Consider the following 19,977-nt stretch of genomic DNA (forward strand, 5'->3'; position numbering starts at 1 on the left):
AGGTGCAGAACAGGGTCCCAGGATCTAGGAGGCTTCTGGGTGGAAGAGCCACACAGAGACAGGCTTAGGGCGGAGCGAAGGTTCCAGGCCTATGGGCAAATTCTCTGAGGAGGGGCAGCCTAAGGAGATTCATCTGCGAAGGGTGAGGCTCCCAGGCCCAGGAGGTAGGGCCGGGCCCCTGGAAACTTTGCAGAGGAAGGCAGCCCAGCCCAGGCAGTAGCTGTAAATTGAGGGGAACCTCTAGGAGGAAACTGACCAGCGAGACCTCCCCACCAGGTGAGTCTTCCCTGCTGGGTGAGGTTTCCCACAAGGACGGTAAAACCAGAGGCTCAGGCCCAAACAGGCCTTGCCTCAGCCCACAGCCTAGGTCCCCTTTGGATGACCATTGGTCAACAAGTGGAGGCACCTCTGCCCACTAGCAGGGAATATACCCCACCTGAAGGCCACCACTCCTAGAGAGGCAGCTTCCTTGTGGAGCACCGCATTATCAACCTCCTCCAAGACTTCAGCCTACTGAAGGCTAAGAGGGGATATATATAGAAATCTTCAGGGTCATTGTAAATCAACAGAGGAAATCTGCAATATCTCAGCGGTCCACTGATATCTGAACAACATGAGAAAACAAGGAAAGAAAATGCTGCAAACAAATCTAGATGTTACATCAATAAAACCCAATGACAGCATGGCAGAAGAAATGACAGAAAAGGAGTTCAGAATGTACATAATTAAAATGATCAGAGAAGCAAACGAGGAGATGAAAGAGCAAATGCAAGCATTGAATGATGAGATGAAAGAGCAAATGCAAGCATTGATTGATCGCACCAATCGACAGTTAAAAGAGCAAATACAGGAAGCAAAAGATCATTTCAATAAAGAGTTAGAGATATTGAAAAAAAACCAAACAGAAATCCTTGACATGAAGGAAACAATAAACCAAATTAAGAACTCCATAGAAAGCATATCCAATAGGATAGAACACCTGGAAGACAGAACCTCAGACATTGAAGACAAAATATTTAACCTTGAAAACAAAGCTGAACAAACAGAGAAGATGGTAAGAAATCATGAACAGAATCTACAAGAACTATGGGATATCATGAAAAGGCCAAATTTAAGAATTATTGGGATTGAGGAAGGCCTAGAGAAACAAAACAAAGGAATGAACAACCTATTCAATGAAATAATATCAGAAAATTTCCCAAATCTGAAGAATGAAATGGAAAATCAAGTTCAAGAGGCTTACAGGACTCCAAATACACAAAATTACAACAGACCCACACCAAGGCACATTATAATGAAAATACCTAACATACAAAATAAAGACAGAATTTTAAAGGCTGTGAGAGAAAAGAACCAAATTACATTCAGGGGGAAACCAATACGCATATCAGCAGATTTTTCAATCCAGACCCTAAAAGCTAGAAGGTCCTGGAACAACATTTTTCAAGCCCTGAAAGAAAATGGATGCCAACCAAGAATCTTATACCCAGCAAAACTTACCTTCAAATTTGACGATGAAATAAAATCCTTCCATGATAAACAAAAGCTAAAAGAATTTACAAAAAGAAAGCCAGCATTACAGAACATTCTCAACAAAATATTCCATGAGGAAGAGATGAAAAACAAAGAAGCAAATCAGCAAAGGGAGGAATTATCCTAAAGGAATTGTCAAATAAAGGAGGAAACAAGTTGTGTCAAACAAATAAATAAACAAAATTTTAAAAATGAACCAAATGACCGGGAAACCAAATCATTTCTCTATAATAACCCTGAACGTTAATGGCCTGAATTCATCAATCAAAAGACATAGACTGGCAGACTGGATTAAAAAGAAAGATCCAACAATATGTTGCCTGCAAGAGACTCACCTCATAGAAAAAGATACCCATAGATTAAAGGTGAAAGGATGGGGAAAAACATACCATGCACATGGACTCAGCAAAAAAGCTGGAGTATCCATCCTCATTTCCGATAATGTGGACTTCAAGCCAAAGTTAGTCAGAAGGGATAAAGAAGGTCATTTCATACTGCTTAAGGGAAGCATAAATCAGCAAGATATAACAATCATAAACATCTATGCCCCAAACAGTGGCTCATCTATGTATGTCAAACAAATCCTTCTCAATTTCAGAAACCAAATAGACCACAACACAATAATACTAGGTGATTTTAACACGCCGCTCTCACCACTGGACAGATCTTCCAGACAAAAATTGAGCAAAGAAACCATAGATCTCAACAACACAATCAATAATTTAGACTTAACGGACATTTATAGAATATTCCATCCAACCAAGAGTGAATACACTTTCTTCTCAGCAGCACATGGATCCTTCTCTAAAATAGACCATATATTATGCCACAAAGCTAATGTTAGCAAATACAAGAAGATAGAGACACTAGCATGTATTCTATCAGATCATAATGGATTGAAGTTAGAAATAAATGAAAGAGTAAAACACAGAAACTATTCCAACATCTGGAGATTAAACAATATGCTATTATATGATGAATGGATAACAGAAGATATTAGGAAGGAAATTAAAAAATTCTTAGAGGTAAATGAGAACAAAGAAACATCATATCAAAACCTCTGGGACACTATGAAAGCAGTATTTAGAGGGAAATTTATTTCATGGAGCGCATTTAATAAAAGAAGCAAAACTCAACAAATAAACAACCTAACACTACAGCTCAAAGCCTTAGAAAAAGAAGAACAGAACAGCACCAAAAGTAGTAGAAGACAGGAAATTGTTAAACTCAGAGCTGAAATCAATGAAATTGAAACAAAAGAAACAATACAAAAAATTGACAAAATAAATAGTTGGTTCTTCGAAAAAATAAACAAAATTGATAAACCTTTAGCCACACTAACAAAGAGAAGACGAGAGAAAACCCAAATCACTAAAATTCGGAATGAACAAGGAAATATCACTACAGACAGGATGGAAATACAAAACATAATTAGAAGCTATTTTGAAAATCTATACTCCAACAATATAGAAAATTTCGAAGACATCAACAGGTTTCTAGAGACATATGAATTGCCTAAACTGAATGAGGAGGACATAAACAATTTAAATAGACCAATTTCAAGTACTGAAATAGAAGAAGTCATCAAAAGCCTACCAACAAAGAAAAGTCCGGGACCAGATGGGTTCTCAGCCGAGTTCTACAAAACCTTTAAGGAAGAGCTCATTCCAATACTTCTCAAAGTATTCCATAAAATAGAAGAGGAGGGAACCCTCCCAAACTCATTCTATGAAGCCAATATCACACTGATACCTAAACCAGACAGAGACTCATCAAGGAAAGAAAATTTCAGACCAATATCCTTAATGAACATCGACGCAAAAATTCTCAACAAAATTTTAGCAAATCGCATACAAAAACATATTAAAAAGATAGTGCACCATGATCAAGTGGGTTTCATCCCAGGGATGCAAGGTTGGTTCAACATCAGGAAATCAATAAACGTAATTCACCATATTAATAGACTTAAAGTCAAGAATCACATGATTATTTCAATAGATGCAGAAAAAGCATTTGATAAAATACAGCACCCCTTCATGCTCAAAACACTAGAAAAAATAGGGATAGTGGGAACATTCCTTAATATTGTAAAGGCCATTTATGCTAAGCCCATGGCTAATATCATTCTAAATGGTGAAAAACTGAAAGCATTCCCCCTAAAAACTGGAACAAGGCAGGGATGCCCTCTTTCACCACTTCTATTCAACATCGTTCTTGAGACTCTGGCCAGAGCAATTAGACAAACCAAAGAAATTAAAGGGATACGAATTGGAAAAGAAGAACTCAAACTATCCCTGTTCGCTGATGACATGATTATATATTTAGAGGAACCTGGAAATTCCACCAGAAAACTCTTAGAACTCATAAGTGATTTCAGTAAAGTAGCAGGTTACAAGATCAATGCCCATAAATCCAACGCATTTTTATACATAAGTGATGAATCTTCAGAAAGAGAAATTAGGAAAACTACCCCATTCACAATAGCCTCAAAAAAAATAAAATACTTGGGAATCAATCTCACAAAAGAGGTGAAAGACCTCTACAATGAGAACTATACAACACTAAAGAAAGAAATTAAAGAACACCTTAGAAGATGGAAAGATCTTCCATGTTCTTGGATAGGAAGAATTAATATTGTCAAAATGGCCATACTACCTAAAGTGCTATACAAATTCAATGCAATTCCAATTAAAATCCCAATGACGTACCTTACAGAAATAGAGCAGGCAATTATGAAATTCATCTGGAAGAATAAGAAACCCAGAATAGCTAAAGCAATCCTTAGCAGGAAGAGTGAAACAGGGGGTATTGCAATACCAGATCTTCAACTCTACTACAAAGCAATAGTAACAAAAACGGCATGGTATTGGTACCAAAATAGAAAGGTAGATCAATGGTACAGAATAGAGGACACGGACACAAACCCAAATAAATACAATTTTCTCATACTAGTCAAAGGGGCCAAAAATATGCAATGGAGAAAAGATAGCCTCTTCAACAAATGGTGCTGGGAGAATTGGAAATCCATATGCAACAGAATGAAACTAAACCCATATCTCTCACCATGCACGAAACTAAACTCAAAATGGATTAAGGACCTCGGAATCAGACCAGAGACCCTGCAGATTATAGAAGAAAAAGTAGGTCCAAATCTTCATCTTGTTGGTCTAGGACCAGACTTCCTTAACAGGACTCCCATAGCACAAGAAATAAAAGCTAGAATCAACCACTGGGATAGATTCAAACTAAAAAGCTTTCTCTCAGCAAAGGAAACTATCAGCAATGCGAAGAAAGAGCCTACAGAGTGGGAGAATATCTTTGCCAATCATACTTCAGATAGAGCACTAATCTCCAGAATCTATAAAGAACTCAAAAAACTCTACTCCAAGAATTCAAACAGTCCAGTCAACAAATGGGCTAAGGAAATGAATAGACACTTCACAGAAGAAGATCTACAAGCAATCAACAAACATATGGAAAAATGTTCAACATCTCTAGTAATAAGAGAAATGCAAATCAAAACCACCCTAAGGTTCCATCTCACCCCAATTAGAATGGCGATTATCAAGAATACGAGCAACAACAGGTGTTGGCGAGGATGTGGGGAGAAAGGTACACTCATACACTGCTGGTGGGGCTGCAAATTAGTGCAGCCACTCTGGAAAGCAGTGTGGAGATTCCTTAGAAAACTTGGAATGGAACCACCATTTGACCCAGCTATCCCACTCCTTGGCCTATACCCAAAGGACTTAAAATCTGCATACTACAGAAATACAGCCACATCAATGTTCATAGCTGCTCAATTCACAATAGCCAGACTGTGGAACCAACCTAGATGCCCTTCAATTGATGAGTGGATAAAGAAACTGTGGTATATATATACTATGGAATATTACTCAGCCATAAAGAATGATAAAATTATGACATTTGCAGGCAAATGGATGAAATTGGAGAATATCATGCTAAGTGAGATAAGCCAATCTCAAAAAGCCAAAGGACGAATGATATCGCTAATAAGTGGAGGTTGACACATAATGGGGGGGAGGGAAGGGTTAGAGTTAGGGTTAGGGAGGGGGGCAAGTATGGAGGAAGGAACTACTGTATAGAGGGTAAAGAGGGGTGGGAGGGGTGGGGGAAGGGAAAAAAATAACAGAATGAATCAAACAACATTGCTCTATGTAAATTTATGATTACACAAATGGTATGCCTTTACGCCATGTACAATCAGAGAAACAACATGTATCCCATTTGTTTACAAAAAAAAAAAAAATGTTACAAATATATGGACAGAGAGAGAGAGAAACACAGAAAGAATGTATCTATTTTGAGAAATACACCTTACAACTCTGGAGACTGTCAAGTCCAAATCCTGAAGGGTAGGCAGACAGGTCAATTTAGAAAAAGCTGCTGCTAGAGCTCAAGTTCAAATTCAGCTTAAGTTAGAGTTCCCTCTCTCCGGGGGACAATAGTCTCTTTTCTCTGAAGACCTTCAACAGATTATCTGATCGAGGACCACCCATATTATGGAGGGTAAGCTGCTTTACTGAGTCTAATGACTTAAACTTTATTCTCCTCTAAAATAAATACAGCAATATCTTAGACAATTGTTTGCCAAAATATGTGGAAACTATGACCTAATCAAGTTAATTAATTTGACCTAGTCGCATTAACATATGTAATTCCATGTATTCCTATAGGGATGTGTGTGTGTGTGTGTGTGTGTGTGTGTGTGTGTGTGTGTGTGTGTGTGTGTGTTTAAAGAATGCCAGGCTATTCTGTGCCACAGTTTTTGGTAAAACAGTTTCTTGAATGTTGCCTCACTCCATCAAATAGATAACTTTAAAACATATAGACATACCTCCCTCTCTCTCTAGGATTAGATGTGATGATACCAAATCCTGTTGTTAGTATATTTTCCCTCGTTCTTCCTTGTAGTATTCGTGTCACTGCTTTGCCAAATTTTATGTGAGCACAAGGCCACACACTTGAAAGACGACATTTTCCAGCCTCCTTTGTAGATGGGTGTTACTAAGTTTTGCCAGCAGGTTACAAAGCTGCGTGCACCTTCAAATCTGCTTCTTAAAAGAAATGCAGTTGCTGCTGATCATGTTCTTTCTTTGCCCTGTCCTCAGACTGAATGCCAAACTGGTACACACCCAGGTTTAACCCTCTAGAGAAATAAATTACAAAAGGAGAAGACAGAGAAAAAGAAATGAGAAAAGCCTGGGTCTCTGCAACTGAGGGAACTGAGCTGGCAGTTCTGACATAATCCTGGAACAATTAAGACACTTAATGTAAGATATGAATAAACTTCTCTCCAATCTAAACTCTACCTGGGGCCTGTTTATTATGAATAGAATAATTTTTTTTTTTTTTTTTTTTTTTTTTTTTTTTTTTTGTGGTGCTGGGGATTGAACTCAGGGCCTTGTGCTTGCAAGGCAAGCACTCTACCAACTGAGCCATCTCCCCAGCCCTGAATAGAATAATTATTAACAATAGTATTTTAATGAAAAATTTCATATTACAGTGTAGTGATGTGTATATGTACATGAAGGGATTTTTTAAAGTTTTTTGTAGTTTTTATATTTTGAGACTTCTAGAACTTTCATTTTAACAGCACTCAATGAAAAGATTGTACCAATTTATGTTGACATTTTATGTGTATGCTAATAGTAATATCACTGAAACCTAATTCCTTAGTAGATGAAAGATAACTACTCTCTGTGTTCAATAGAACTTTTTACATCCTATCACCCAATTCCTTTGCCAATATCTCCTTTAAATCTTATAATTACTTTAAGATAGGAAATATAACTGAACTTGAAAAGATTGGGAAAGAAAAACTGTATTTGGTTTTCCTTTGGGGCTCGAAGAAAGAAAATAATCATCTTAATTACACAGTACTTTTCATCTTTAACCTGGCTTTCAATAATTAAACCTCCAATTATATTAATTAAAAAGAACACTTTAAGATTAATTATATTGAAGGGCAATATCAAAGGAATTTTCTTCTGAATTTTGCTTTGACTTCCAGTGTTACTTACTTTCTACTCTGTTCAAATTGCCCTCTCTTGTGCTGCTCTGATTACTCTGTGCTCATTCAGCTTCAGAGGAAAGGATGCTGAAAGCCCATTTGGAGCTTTTATCTTCAGACCCTCAACCCTCCCCCTTTACCCTTTGTTGCTTTGACACACAGTCAATTGGACAATCACTCATTGTGAAAATGCCCTGCTGATAAAATAGAATTTAACCCTGTTTCATTTTGTTTACATGAATATTTTCCAGGAGATTTTGGGCATGAAGATTTTTGACAGCCACTCCCAGATCAACTTAACAATGACTCCGGAGGTAAGGAGGGAGCCAGAGCAGCTCTGGTAGCAGCACCTTTCAGCCCACTGCTTGGGGAACTCCAGACCCACTTTCCCTTGGCCTGCGTTGCTCTCTTGAGGAGCACAGCAGGTTCCCAGTCATTTGCTCAGGCCCAAACTGTCAGGACAGAGGCAATTAATGTGGTAATGAGAGTTTGGCGTCCAAAATGTTATTTCCTGCAGGGCTTGTCACATATTTTGGAGAACATTAGGAGTAGACAAAAATCTGCTGTTTCCCTTCCCATCCCCAAATCCATGGACCTTGAAAAGCTCCTACCTTAGAGGCTGCTAGAGAAACAGATTGACAAGAAGAAGGGGGAGGCGAGCACTTGAAATACCCCAGTGAAGACTGGTTGATGGAAGGTGGGGAGATGCTAAGAATAGACTCGAAAAGAATGCACCATATACACGCTGCTCTGTACTACTGACTTTCACAAACTAGCATTTGTTTAATGAATGAAGATTCTCTCCCAGTTTCCTATGGGAGACTATCTTCTGAATTGGAGCCAGTCTTACCTCTTCGTATGCAGAAAATTGTATAGTCCCGTTGGGGATAGCTCAGAAGCTTAAGGACATACTTATGTCAAGCTTCAATTTCTGCCACAAACTAACAATTTTGCGAACATACAATGACTCCATAACTGAACTTGATTTTGTGACAGGGAAGTGTTTAATTTAAAATATGAGGTGAGAAAAGCCATGAAAAGTACTCTTATTTGAAATTTCCCAAAGCAAAACTGCAGAATAAGCATTGTCCTTTAATGTAGTCTCATTGCAATGTTTAATCATCGTTCTGTGCAAGAAACACTACAGACTCATCAGTGTGCTACAACTTTTAATTAATAAATTAAGCAAACAATTTTGATGAATATTAGAACAAGTTGATAATTAGCTTTGGGGGCTCATTGAATGTTTTCAGGCCATTTTTATCCTATTTTAATATTTTGGAAAATTTTGTGATGAAGCTTAGGATGCCCATAGCACATCCATAGCCCTAAGATTCTGTGACCTGTATGATTTAACCTGCTTTTCCTGAGGAGATAATCATTTGAAGGTGCCTTCCCACTGTGTATGAAACCCTGTGGCAACTGGGGTACCCACATTTGTATTTATGGAGCACTTTGAAGAGAGTGGTGCTTTGTGAGTAGAGTTTCATAACTGGAATGCGATGGTTGTGCAGATAGCAACAGTGTTTCCAGTGTATCTAAAACCACTTCCTTTTACTAACTGTACAGCCCAAGAAGCACAACATACTGCAGCTGTCTAGTGCCTCCATGTGTGTCCACAGAGACTGAACCACGCTCTCCTGAGTAAAAGTCAGCATGACATTATTCCCGACAGTGGTCTACGTAATAATCCACCATCATTTTACTCTCCAATCCCCTCAGCCTCTTAAACACAGACCTGCAAGGAATACAATACTAAATCATTATAAAGAAATATTTCTCTTCTGTTTCTACAAAAAAAGAGTAGATTACTGAGATGTTCAGAGGAGAAATGTAAAAGTCAAAAAGACAGAATGGAATAAATAGTAATAATGTTCTGTTGGCCGAAACCTAACCCTAAATAGTGGCCTGAAAGAGTAGCAACGTGCTTAGGATCATGTAGTGACCTTCCAACCATTCAGGGGCTGGAACCATATTCCTTGAAGTTGATGCTGACTCTAGACTGGAAACATCAAACAGCTGGTGGATGGAACAGCTGGAGCTTCTTGGTAGTCTCTCTAGTTCTGTGTGGTTTCTCTAGCATGGTAGATTTAAGCACTTCTTTCCTGGTTGTTCAGATTCCATGTGTGTGTGTTCCATGAGAAAGAGTGAACCTGAAAATAATTCTAGCATGATATATGACAGTCTTAAGCACACCACAACTAACTGAAGCCACAATCTGTTTATTAGAGTCAACTGTTGAGACAGCCTACATTTACAAGTGAGATGATTGAACTCTACTGTTTGGTAAGGCAAGTATCAAAGAATTAATTGACTTGTTTTAGAACCATGAATAGGAATGTTCTTTATATTCTATTATTTCTAATTCTGACTCATAATAATAACATTAACTTTAGTAATGATAATTTACCAGATGCTTAATACTTATAAGCATATTAAGGATATCATCTATGATATAGTCTCTAAAATAGCTACCTTTCTTATCCTAAGTTTTAAAACGAACCTGAGATTTGGAGAGATTTGATTACATGCCATGTCTTACTGCTTACAAGGGTGGATGAAACTTGTTTCTATCAGGATCGTTATAGTCTTTCTTCAGAGACTTTCTTCAACAACTCTAACCATTACCTCAACTCAGCTATTCTTGTCACTTGATAGTCTGCCTGGTCATATTGGATGCTACATGCATTCAAGTGTCCTATATGATTTTATTTGAGTTTCTGTTAGATCATTTTATGTCTCGCTAACTTATAAAACAAATAAGTTAAATAAAAGTGCTGTTATAGGGATGAGAGATGTGTCACTCCTGTGCATGAATTCATTACATGCTCTTAAAGAAAGCATTGGATGGTAAAAGAAATTAACTTGTGAAACTGCTATTAATTTATGATGACACAGTGTAAAACTAAAAATAAGGAGGTATTTGTTGCTGATAGGTAACACCTGGAAAAACTGCTGAGTGGTTTTCCCTTAATGGGAACATTCTGAAGTATTGCATGACAGATGACAGTATTGTCCAGTATTATTACCTCTTCTTCAGCAGGAATTATTAAAAGAGTCTATGAGCCAAGTTACTTAAATCATCAATAACATTCATGTAAACATCTACCAAGTGCAGACAAATATATCATTATGGAGAAGCATGACAACCAAATCAGGGCACAGAGTATATTAAAACTGGTCATTAATGTGCTCTGCATAATAATGTAAGAACCAAAATATGCCACATACCAGTCTTAGAGGTTTGAATTTTCATATATGTGTGTGATAGTTGCATATCAATTTAATGATTTTTATGCTAATAAAAGATGATACAAAAGATCAATCATTTCTCTTAAGCAATTCTTTAAGATTCTTGATTTTATTGTTTTATGATATTTTAACTTAAAGCTGTTCAGATAGTAACTAAAGTTTGTATATCTAGTAATAAAAATAATTCACACATACTAATCACCCTAACTTGATCACTGCATAACATATACATTATTGAAATGTTATACTATATCCCATAAATATTTAAACTATTGTTTGCTAATTAAAATAAAATAAAATTTAAAAAGGAATTATTCACAGGCAATATTATCCATATTTAAATTATTTGAGATGATGACTCTTTCCAAAGCCAGACATGTGGGTCTAATTTTATAATAATATTATTTCCCAAATGACACAGTCTTTAATGTTTGTCACACTCACTCTTAATTATGAAGGGTACCTGCATCTCCACTCACTGATATTTAAAGATAATTAAGATTTGGTTCTTAAAACATGAGTTTTGAAAGGGTAGTTTGCTAGCATGAATGAAGGACTTTTCACCTAAGAATTCAATATATAAATTCAGTTTATGCTACTGAGCATGGGATACTTACAGCAAGTATCTAAATCACTTAGTGGTTCAATTTCACATTTAAAGATCAGAATATTAGGGATTGTATTTCAAATGTACTTTTCCCTGGAATGGCTTATACATGATATGCATGATTATCTTTGAATCATGGGGGAGGAAGGAACATCATAACTCTGTAAATTGGGAAATGAGATATGGTGTCTGTGGCTGATCACATAGCTAGTTAGTGAAAAATTTCTCCTAAGTCATATCCCCATCATAACCAAAATAAGTTTACTGACTTTCAGGCTGCATTTCTTTGCATCAAATCATTGCTATCAAAGAAAATAAGAAGCACATTAGTAGGAACTCTCTCTCAGATCACCAAGATTAACCCTTTCACTGTATCAAATACTGTGAGACAAAAATTGAGAATTTGTAATTTTTTTTGGGCTCAGGATTATTACCACTTCTAAAATGAAAGACATTTAAACCTCCTTCATATCCATCCTTCTTCCACATCTAAATAGATAGAAAGGAACTTTGTTTTTCAGAGGATGTAGAGCTGGAACTAGACTACCAAGTTCTATAATCAATTGAATAAATGGCTAGAAATATTATTGTTCTGGGGTATTCTACCATATATAACCATTTATTAAACATTATATATAATCTGATTCAAAAACTCAGGGTGAATACGATACCTCATTTTCCCCCAGTTGATCTTTGCATGCTTACATTCTACCACAAACTTCTTTTTTTGCTAGGATAACTCCCACTCCAAAATGATCCCTAAACCCAAGGCCACACTTATTCTGGTGAAAAGCCCAAAGTCTAATTATCTCTCTCTTCGATTTACCTTTGTGGTTTGAACCACCAGTGTTTTCTTCTTAAAGCAGCATCCTAAATTGTCTCTCTGAAGCCCCTCTTATTTGTTTAACACAAAGTGCCCAGAGTGAGAATTATAAAACATAAATCCAGCAACACATTGCCCTTGCTAAAATCTCTTCCATTAATTCCCAATGCACATATGAGAAAATGTAAACTCTTCAAGGCTGGGCTCAGTAACTTAGCAAGGCCCTATGCAGCTTAATGAGACTGTCTCAAATTAAAAAAAAAAAAAAAAGAGTTAGAGATGTTGCTCAGTGGTTAAACATCCCTGGGTTCAATCATCAGTACCAAAAAGAAAAAAAAGAAAGAAGGAAGGAAAATAAAAGAAAGAAAATGCAACTCTTTGACCTGGCCCCAAGACTGAGCATTATGACCCTTTTCTACCTCTCCCATGTCCCTTCCACTCTGCTGAGACAGCACAAGTCAACATCACTGACCTTTTTTCTATTCTGTAATACCTGATTTTTTTTTATGGAGTTAGAACCTTTGAAGTTGTGTTTATTCTTCCTGAAACCTGAGACCCCAGAATGTCATGTGGCCCTTTTATATAAAATATACATCTTCCAATTCTATAAGCCTGGTCATTTTCTACTTCAATGACTAATTTTATTATCATTTAGGTACTAATCATATTAGTGAAAATATCTTTTGTCCTCATGTATTTATTCTCTAAGATTTCAAAATTCTCATTACCTATGCCTCTTATTAAAATATGAGTTCCCAAGAACTGCTTTTAGGATTGCTAGAATATTATTGCTGAAAATGTATCGGATACATAGTAGGGTCTTTTTGAAAACGTGATGAATGAATTTTTTAGCACGTTTATAGATAGATGTTAGACATAGAGTACATAATAAAAATATCTCCACTCCACTATTGCTGTAGCATCTTACTGTCACTTAGTTCCAGATCAGAAATATACAAGAAAGACCAGAAAGGCAAGGCAAACCAAGGTAATTCTGATTAAGGCAAAAGGAAAGAAAATACCAGCAAGCGCTCTAAGCAGCTACAAGGCATATCTGGACTGCTAATATTTCATCACAATTCATGAAAGATACTGAAAGGTCACCAAGGACCAGACCATGTGGCTGAGAGGTTGGATTTAGACTGTGAGAGTGTGCATCCACTAGAGATTTTACTTTGTATCATGACTAAATAGAGCTTCTATACAAAGGTCTGCTTTGACAGGCTCTCTCAAGCATAATATTGTTTCACCTTATTCATACTTTAAGCATTTCCTGTGCTTGAGTGAGCATATTATTTAAAAGGAGGCATTTGATCTTTCTGCTATGTTTTTTGCATCAGATGCTTCTGACTTCTTCCAAATCCCTCTTGTCTGTCCCCAAATCTCAGAAAACAATCCTAACCCTTTGACTTTCTGGCTGAACTCCTCTGATTTTTATAAAGACAAATACAGTTCCAACACCTTAAAAGCAACAAACAGGAGTAATAATAGGAGTAATAATAAGAACTAACTTTTATAGAGTGTTTGATATGTGTTGAATACCATGCTCAATGCTAAATAAATATTATGAAGTAGGTGATATTATTGTCCCACTTTTGTAGATGGAGAAAGTCTTCTTCTACTTACATATTTCCTTCAAGAAATTGTATACATGCTATGATTTCAATTATCTCTACATACAGATGGTTCATATTTTCTATCGGCTTCAGTCCCATTTGACCAACCACTATCTTGATATTTCTTATTTAGAGTAGCAAAGAAATCTCAAACCATCTCTTACAGAGTTCCCTGTTGCAGGACATGACATCACTCAGTTATCTAGGCATCCTCAATATACTGTTCCCACATCTCACCTTTAAAATATCTGATCTACCACCTTTCCCTTTTATATTTCTATGAATTTAATCACTTGATCCTCATATCCATCCAGTTTTCCCTAGCATCATTTTATCAGCTATACTTTCCAATTCTACTTATAGCCACTATATCCACCTCTGTGGAGTAATATATTCCCATTGGTGCAAAATACAAAACCGTCAAATGATTGATGGTTCTAGGAGACTAAATGATTGGTGGTTTCGAGTGGTGTGACATGCTGATTGACGCACTGATTGGATAGGTAATCAATAAAAGAAGAAGAAGCTTCCGCAATAAATGAGTCAGCATCTCTCCCCTGCTCTTACCTGGCTCTCGGTGTCTGGGTGGTTATTGACATTGCGCCCTTCACCCCCCATTACATGAGCCCCCGTGGTAAACTATACACCTCCACTCTAGCTAGTTTCTATATATTAGCCTAAGTGATTTTCTTTTTTATTAATGAAAATCACCAGATCCTTTTCCTAGTTTTGAACTCCCAAATAAGTTTTCATTGTTCTTTTTTTTTTAATAAAGAAAAAAGGTTTATTTATTTATTTATTTATTTTTTTAATTAAAAATCATAAATTTACATAGGGCAATGTTGTTTGATTCATTCTGCTATTTTTCCCCCTCCCCCACACCCCTCCCATTCCTCTTTTCCCTCTATACCATCCTTCCTTCCTCCATTCTTACCACCCTCCTTATCCCTAACCCTAAACCTAACCCTAACCCTAACGCTAACCCCTCCTACCCCCCATTATATGTCCTCATCCGCTTATGAGTGAGATCATTCGTCCTTTAGTTTTTATCTCACTTAGCATGATATTCTCCAGTTTCATCCATTTGCCTGCAAATGCCATAATTTTATTATTCTTCATGGCAGAGTAATATTCCATTGTATATATATGCCACAGTTTCTTTATCCATTCATCAACTGAAAGGCATCTAGGTTGGTTCCACAATCTGGCTATGGTGAATTGAGCAGCTATGAACATTGATGTGGCTGTATCTCTGTAGTATGCTGATTTTAAGTCCTTTGGGTATAGGCCAAGGAGTGGGATAGCTGGGTCAAATGGTGGTTCCATTCCAAGCTTTCTGAGGAATCTCCATACTGCTTTCCCAGAGTGGCTACACTAACTTGCAACCCCACTAGCAATGTATGAGTATACCTTTTTCCCCACATCCTCGCCAACACCTATTGTTGCTTGTGTTCTTGATAATTGCCATTCTAATTGGGGTGAGATGAAATCTTAGGGTAGTTTTGATTTGCATTTCTCTTATTACTAGAGATGTTGAACATTTTTTCATATATCTGTTGATTGCTTGTACCTCTTCTTCTGTGAAGTGTCTGTTCATTTCACTAGCCCATTTGTGGATTGGATTATTTGTGTTCTTGGTGTAGAGTTTTTTGAGTTCTTTATAGATTCTGGAAATTAGCGCTCTATCTGAAGTATGAGTGGCAAAGATATTCTCCCACTCTGTAGGCTCTCTCTTCACATTACTGATAGTTTCCTTTGCTGAGAGAAAAACTTTTTAGTTTGAATCTATCCCAGTTGTTGATTCTTGCTTTTATTTCTTGTGCTATGGGAGTCCTGTTAAGGAATTCTGATCCTAAGCCAACAAGTTGAAGGTTTGGACCTACTTTTTCTTCTATAAGATGCAGGGTCTCTGGTCTGATTCCAAGGTCCTTGATTCATTTTGAGTTGAGTTTTGTGCAGGGTGAGAGATAGGGGTTTAATTTCATTCTGTTCCATATGGTTTTCCAGTTTTCCCAGCACCATTTGTTGAAGAGGCTATTTTTTCTCCATTGCATATTTTTGGCACATTTGTCTAGTATAAGAAAATTATATTTATTTGGGTTTGTGTCCATGTCCTCTATTCTGTACCATTGATCTACCTGTCTATTTTGGTATCAATACCATGCTGTTTTTGTTACTATTGCTTTGTAATAGAGTTGAAGATCTGGTATTGTGATACCCCCTGCTTTGCTCTTTCTACTGAGGATTGCTTTAGCTATTCTGGGTTTCTTATTCTTCCAGATGAATTTCATAATTGCTTGCTCTATTTCTGTAAGGTACATCATTGGTATTTTAATTGGAATTGCATTGAATCTGTATAGCACTTTTGGTAGTATGGCCATTTTGACAATATTAATTCTGCCTATACAAGAACATGGGCGATCTTTCCATCTTCTAAGGTTTTCTTTAATTTCTTTCTTTAGTGTTCTGTAGTTCTCATTGTAGAGGTCTTTCACCTCTTCTGTGAAATTGATTCCCAAGTATTTTATTTTTTTCGATGCTATTGTGAATGGGGTAGTTTTCCTAATTTCTCTTTCTGAAGATTCATCACATGTATAAAAATGCATTGGATTTAAAATGAGCATTGATCTTGTAACCTGCTACTTTACTGAATTCACTTATGAGTTCTAAGAGTTTTCTGGTGGAATTTCCAGGTTCCTCTAAATATACAATCATGTCATCAATGAATAGGGATAGTTTGAGTTCCTCTTTTCCAATTTGCATCCCTTTAATTTCTTTGGTTTGTCTAATTGCTCTGGCTAGAGTCTCAAGAATGATGTTGAATAGAAGTGGTGAAAGAGGGCATCCCTGCCTTGTTCCAGTTTTTAGGGGGAATGCTTTCATTTTTTCACCATTTAGAATGATATTGGCCATGGGCTTAGCGTAGATGGCCTTTACAATGTTAAGGAATGTTCCCACTACCCCAATTTTTTCTAGTGTTTTAAGCATGAAGGGATGCTGTATTTTATCGAATGCTTTTACTGCATCTATTGAAATAATCATGTGATCCTTAACTTTTTGTCTGTTGATATGGTGAATGACATTTATTGATTTCCGGATGTTGAACCAACCTTGCATCCCTGGGATAAAACCCACTTGATCGTGGTGCACTATCTTTTTAATATGTTTTTGTATGCAATTTGCTAAAATTTTGTTGAGAATTTTTGCGTCGATATTCATTAAGGATATTGTTCACAGGTTGCTTCAGAGACCAGGACAGGGCAGCCAGGGACTTCCCCAAGCAGCCCGGCTCACTCTGGCGGGAAGTGCCTTTCTAGGCTAGCTTCTCGGAGCAGACCGCCCAGGGAGAGCCTTTCTACACAGAGCCAGCCACAAGTCCCAAGCCAGCAGAGACCTCTGACCTGCAATCAGCCTCTGGGTCCAGGGCAGGGCAGCCAGAGACCTCTCCAGGTGGCCCTGCCCCCCTCTGGCTGCAGGCTTTTTCCACAGGGCGATCCAAGATGATGGACTAGAGGGTGACTGCATCTCCAGTTGCTCCAGAACCCAGGATTCAAGAAGGGGAGGCATTGAGAGACTCGGACTAAAATAGAGCCACGGTGTGAGTCTCCCCCACCTGGTGAAGCTCGGCTCCGGGCGGCAGGCCCGGATTCGGGCAGCTTATTAGATTAGGGTAGGGCAGCTAGAGTCTCCCCCAGGAAGGGCTGAGCACTCCAGCGGTGGGCTCCTCCCACAGGGCCAGATACTCCAGCTTCTCAGAGCAGGCCCCCCAGTGACAGACTTGCACAGAACCAGTTCCAAGTCCCTGATCCAGCACACGGCAAGCTCCAGCCCGCCCACAGGTTCCTTCAGAGACCAGGACAGGGCAGCCAGGGACTTCCCCAAGCAGGCCGGTTTTGTAGAACTCGGCTGAGAACCCATCTGGTCCCGGATTTTTCATTGTTGGTAGGCTTTTGATGAACTCTTCTATTTCGTTGCTTGAAATCTATTTATTTAAGTTGTGTATGTCCTCCTAGTTCAGTTTAGGTAATTCATATGTCTCTAGAAACTTTGTTGATGTCTTCGAGGTTTTCTGTTTTTTTGGAGTATAGATTTTCAAAATAGCTTCTAATTATGTTTTGTATTTCACTCGTGTCTGTTGTGATATTTCCTTGTTCATTCCAAATTTTAGTAATTTGAGTTTTCTCCCTCTTTCTCTTTCTTAGTGTGGCTAAGGTTTTATCAATTTTGTTTATTTTTTCAAAGAACCAACTATTTATTTTGTTAATTTTTTTAATTGTTTGTTTTGTTTCAATTTCGTTGATTTCGGCTCTGATTTTAACTATTTGCTGTCTTCTACTACTTTTGGTGTTGGTCTACTCTTCTTTTTCTAAGGCTTTGAGCTGTAATGTTAAGTCGTTTATTTGTTCATTTCTACTTCTTTTATTGAATGCGCCCCATGAAATAAATCTTCCTCTAAGTACTGCTTTCATAGTGTCCCAGAGATTTTGATATGATGTGTCTTTGTTCTCGTTTACTTCTAAGAATTTTTAAATTTCCCTCCTGATGTCTTCTGTTATCCATTCATCATATAATAGTGTATTATTTAATCTCCAAGTATTGGAGAAGTTTCTGTTTTTTATTCTGTCATTTATTTCTAATTTCAATCCATTATGATCTGATAGAGTACAAGGTAGTATCTCTTTCTTCTTGTATTTGCTAACAGTAGCTTTGTGGCATAAAACATGGTCTATTTTAGAGAAGGATCCATGTGCTACTGAGAAGAAAGTATATTCGTTCTTTGTTGTATGGTATATTCTATATAAGTCGGTTAAGTCTAAATTGTTTTTTGTGTTATTGAGATCTATGGTTTCTTTATTCTATTTTTCTTTGGACGGTTTATCCAGTGGTGAGAGAGGTGTGTTAAAATCGCCTAGTATTATTGTGTTGTGGTCTATTTGATTTCTGGAATTGAGAAGGATTTGTTTGATGTACATGGATGAGACAATGTTTGGGGCATAGCTATTTATGATTGTTATGTCTTGCTGATTTATGCTTCCCTTAAGCAGTATGTAATGTCCTTCTTTATCCCTTCTGACTAGTTTTGGCTTGAAGTCCACATATTTTGAAAGGAAGATGGATATTTCAGCTTTTTTGCTGTGTCCGTGTGCATGGTATGTCTTTTCCCATCCTTTCACCTTTAGTCTATAGGTATCTCTTTCTATGAGATGAGTCTCTTGCAGGCAGCATATTGTTGGATTTTTCTGTTTAATCCAATCTGCCAGTCTATGTCTTTTGATTGATGAGTTCAGGCCATTAACATTCAGGGTCATTATTGTGATATGATTTTTATTCCCAATCATTTGACTCATTTTTGTTTTTTGACATGATTTGGTTTCTCCTTTATTTGGCTATTCCTTTAGGCTTGTTCTTCCCGTTGCTGATTTGCATCATTGTTTTTCATCTCTTCCTCATGGAATATTTTGCTGAGAATGTTCTGTAATGCTGCCTTTCTTTTTGTAAATTCCTTTAGCTTTTGTTTATCATGGAAGGATAATATTTCATCGTCAAATCTGAAAGTAAGTTTTGCTGGGTATAAGATTCTTGATTGGGATCCATTTTCTTTCAGGGCTTGGTAAATGTTATTTCAGTCCCTTCTAGCTTTTAGGGTCTGTATTAAAAAATCTGCTGATATTCTTATTGGTTTTCCCGGAATGCAATTTGATTCTTTTCGCTCACGGCCTTTAAAATTCTGTGTTTATTTTGTATGTTACGTATTTTCATAATAATGTGCCTTGGTGTGGGTCTGTTGTAATTTTGTGTATTTGGAGTCCTATAAGCCTCTTGTACTTGGTTTTCCATTTCATTCTTCAGATTTGGGAAATTTTCTGATATTATTTCAGTGAATAGATTGTTCATTCCTTTGGTTTGTTTCTCTAAGCCTTCCTCAATCCCAAGAATTCGTAAATTTGGCCTTTTCATGATATCCCATAATTCTTGTAGAGTTCATGTTTTCGTACCATCTTTTCTGTTTGGTTAACTTTGTTTTCAAGATTAAATATTCTGTCTTCAATATCTGAGGTTCGGTCTTCCAGATGTTCTATCCTATTGGTTATGCTTTCTATGGAGTTTTTAA

This window comes from Sciurus vulgaris (genome assembly GCF_902686455.1).
Source record: "Sciurus vulgaris genome assembly, chromosome: 4".
Classification (NCBI taxonomy): Eukaryota; Metazoa; Chordata; class Mammalia; order Rodentia; family Sciuridae; genus Sciurus; species Sciurus vulgaris.